General features: G+C 40.6%; 1 pseudogene; it reads left to right on the top strand.

Moving 5' to 3' along the window:
- The first annotated feature begins 381 nt into the window (after window positions 1-381).
- LOC113920387 lies at window positions 382-2,769 on the top strand (annotated as a pseudogene).
- The last annotated feature ends 953 nt before the right edge of the window (window positions 2,770-3,722 follow it).

The raw sequence follows: 3,722 nt of genomic DNA, 5'->3' as shown, positions 1-3,722 counted from the left end.
AGTCTTATCTACTTGCCAGGAGTAGTCTATAAGTTTGAATCTGAGCTTTTAGACAGGCTACACGAAGAGGGAAATGTGATTCATTACATAGATCAGAGTGTCCCTAATACATAGAACACACCATTTGCTCAGGAGGACACAATTATTCCTGGTTCTGAGACCATAGAGAAACTTGTCCCTGTGGCCCTCCTTGAGAAGACACAGCACAGAACAGGCAACAGTCACCTCAAAATATGGTCCCAGCTTGCAGAGCCCAATTGCTTGGGCTGTTGAGCACACCGTGTTCATTAGTGCCAGGCAACAGCATTGCCTTGGCCAGAATTCAGTCAAGGCAGTTCTTTGGGGACAGCATGCTAGTTTTCTCAGGAACCAGCAGAAGGGATGAGAGAGAATGACACTGAATGTGAAGATGGTCAAGACTTGCATAAATCCAATACTAATGCTAATTCCCGTAACACCTTTGCTAGGACACCCAACCCATCTCCACCTGGAAAGCATTTAGTTCCCTTCCATTTACTCATTCCATCTGAACACAATTCACGCTTCCTAACCTCTTCTGATGCAAAAGAACAGATAGAAACTGAGTCTCTGCGCCAGACCCAGGCTCAAGTTGGCCTGAGGAGAATGAGTGAAGTGGGCAGAACAGGCAAAGGCAGGCGAATAGAGCAGTGGTGTGCTCATAGGTTGTGTCAGTGCATTCATCAGATAGAGGTCCACCATTCCTGGGCTTTGCAGAGAGCCCCAGCTGCCACTGGCAAACCTTTCAGGAGCCATTACTCTCATTCATTATTTCACTCAGTCACTGAGTCAACCAATATCTATTAGTAATTATTATGGTTACATGCCCAGGAAGCACAGCTAGACAAGATGCACAGTGCCCTTTCCTAATGAAGTTTGTGGGTTACCCTTTACTGAAGAGGCTCCTAATTTAGGCAACTCAAGAAAAAAGCATGGAGCTGGAGAATTAATAACTAAAACTCTACATGCTGTCTTTTTTTCACAAAAGGCTGTGGGAGAATTCATCTGGGAATCTGAAGAGCAGCCCTTCCTTGGGGATTAACTAAAGACTATGGCCTTGCAATTCTTTTCAGTAGTACATGACTTTCATGGTCTCATCTATCAAGAAAGAAACTAATATGTGACAAATACATCATAATATTCTGTGAAAGATTAAGAAAAACTTGTGAGAGCTAAAAACATTATGGAAATATTCCCTTTAAAATGTGTACACATTGATAAAATGGACCTTAAAGCTATTATTACATAAGTACACCTGAGTGTCTGTCATAGCTAAGAACACAAGATAATGAGGGGCACCTGGCTGGGTCAGTTAGTAGAGCATGCAACTCTTGATCTCGGGGTCATGAGTTCCAGCCCCACATTGGGTATAGAGATTACTAAAATAAATAAATAAATAAATAAATAAATAAATAAATAAATAAATAAATAAAACAAAAGAAAAGAATACAAGATAATGAAATAAAAAATGAGCAATTTATTCTACCTAAACACTAGACAATTATATTAATTATAACATTTAATGGTTTGCACCAAAGGACTCACTTCTTGACAAATACAGACCTTCTAGAATGTTAAAAACATAATTAGGAGTAGCTTGAAATGGCAGCACCCATGTACTCTTATCTGTTGATGTGCAAACACTGTGGTTTTGTAAGGAAGAAAACATCAAAATAGTCATTTCATATTATTAACCAAGGTTCAGAGCACGGTAAGAAATGACTCTATTCCAGAGAGAGTTCTGCATTCACTTAAAACTCTTCTAACTGAAACTAGAATTGTCATCTCCCTTCCCCAACTCACAATCTATACTAAAGGAATATAGTCAACTAGAAAACAAAGAGCACTTGACTGCACAGATTAAACCATTTTTAAGCATTTTAACATAAAAGCAGACATCATAAGATACACTGTACAGCATTATTTACACAAGGTCAAATTCTTACCTTTTCCTCATTCAGATTGGCTACCAAGTACTGTGTACTTAAGGATTGGATCTACTACTTTCAAAGTTACCTGTCTGCATACCATAAAAGATTTCATTGAAAGTAAAGGGCTCCCAGGGTGCCTGGGTGGCTCAGTGGGTTTAGCGCCCAACTCTCAATCTCAGCTCAGGTCTTGATCTCAGGGTCATGAGTTCAAGACCCACATTGAGCTCCACACACAGTGTGGAGTCTACTTAAAAAAAAAAAGTAAAGGGCTCCCTTTCTTGGATAGAAGCAAGAGCAGAGAGGGTGCCAGGAAGACCTCAGGCACACTGCAAGAGTACAAAGTGATGAGGCACTGTCTGCCCACCTGCAAACGCTGCACTCTGCCCCTCTATCACAAGCGAATCTTTGCACCTAATCGTGGTGTCACCAAGTCCTGCTTCTGGGACTTTGTATCTCAGCTAAAATAGATGAAGTTTTCAGGGGAAATTGTCTACTGTGGACAGGTGTTGGAGAAATCCCCCTTGTAAGTAAAGAACTTCAACATCTGGCTGTGCTATGAATCCCACAGCAGCACCCACAACACGTACCAGGAGTACTGGGACCTGACCACTGCAGGTGTGTTCACCCAGTGCTACCAAGACAAAGGCACCCAGCATGACCCAGATCATGAAGGTGGAGGAGATTGCAGGCAGCAAGTGCCACTGACCAGCTATCAAGCAGTTCCATGACTCCAAGATTCAAGTTCCCACTGCCCCACTGTGTCTTACATCACCAGCACAAGTCACACTTAACCACCAAGATGTCCAAAACTTTCCTTTAGATGTAGAGCCTCCTGGTCCCCAGGATGTCCAAATACACTCCTTGGGAAAACCAGGATTCTCAGGAGGAAGTAAGAAAGAAGAAGAAGAAAGGAGGAAGGAAGAAGAAGGAAGGAAGGAGGAAGAAGGAAGGAAGGAAGGAAGGAAGGAAGGAAGGAAAGAAGAAGAAGAAGAAAGAAGAAGAAGAAGGAAGAAGAAGAAAGAAAAGAAAGAAAGAAGAAAGAAAGAAAGAAAGAAGAAAGAAAGAAAGAAAGAAAGAAAGAAAGAAAGAAAGAAAGAAAGAAAGAAAGAAAGAAAAAAAGAAAGAAAGAAAGAAAGGGAGGGAGGGAGGGAAAAGCAGGCCCACCTCATAGACCACCTTCTATACAAGGCCACTCTTTCAAGATTGGGAAGGGTAACTGTTTCACCTAATATATAGAAACAAGCACAGAGAGTCAGGCAAAGCGAGAAGACAGAAGAATAGGTTCCAAGAGAAATATCAAGACAAAACCTCAGAAAAAGACCTTAGCAAAGTGAAGATAACTAATCTACCTGATAGAGTTCAAAGTAATGGTCATAAAGATGCTCACCAAACTCAGGAGAAGAACAAATGAACACAGAACTTCAACAAATAGATATAAAATATAAGAAAGTACCAAAGAGAAGTCACAGAGCTAAAGAATACAATCATTGGACTAAAAACTATACTACAGGTTCAAGAGAAGACTGGATAAAGCAGAACTGATCAGTGAGCTGGAAGATAAAGCACTGAAACTCACCCAGACAGAGCAGGAAAAAAAAAGAATTTAAAAAAAGTGAAGATAACTTAAAGGCCCAGAAGAACAGCATTAAGTAGAATAACGACCATAATATAAGGCCCCCAAAAGGAGATAAGAGACAGAAAGAGGCAGAAAATTTATCTGAAGAAATAATGGTTGAAAACTTCCCTAATCTGGAGAAAGAAACAAACTACCAA

This window comes from Zalophus californianus, chromosome 3 (assembly GCF_009762305.2).
Source record: "Zalophus californianus isolate mZalCal1 chromosome 3, mZalCal1.pri.v2, whole genome shotgun sequence".
NCBI lineage: Eukaryota > Metazoa > Chordata > Mammalia > Carnivora > Otariidae > Zalophus > Zalophus californianus.
The sequence above is the reverse complement of the archived record's forward strand: the minus strand, read 5'-3'. Positions and strand labels throughout refer to the sequence as shown.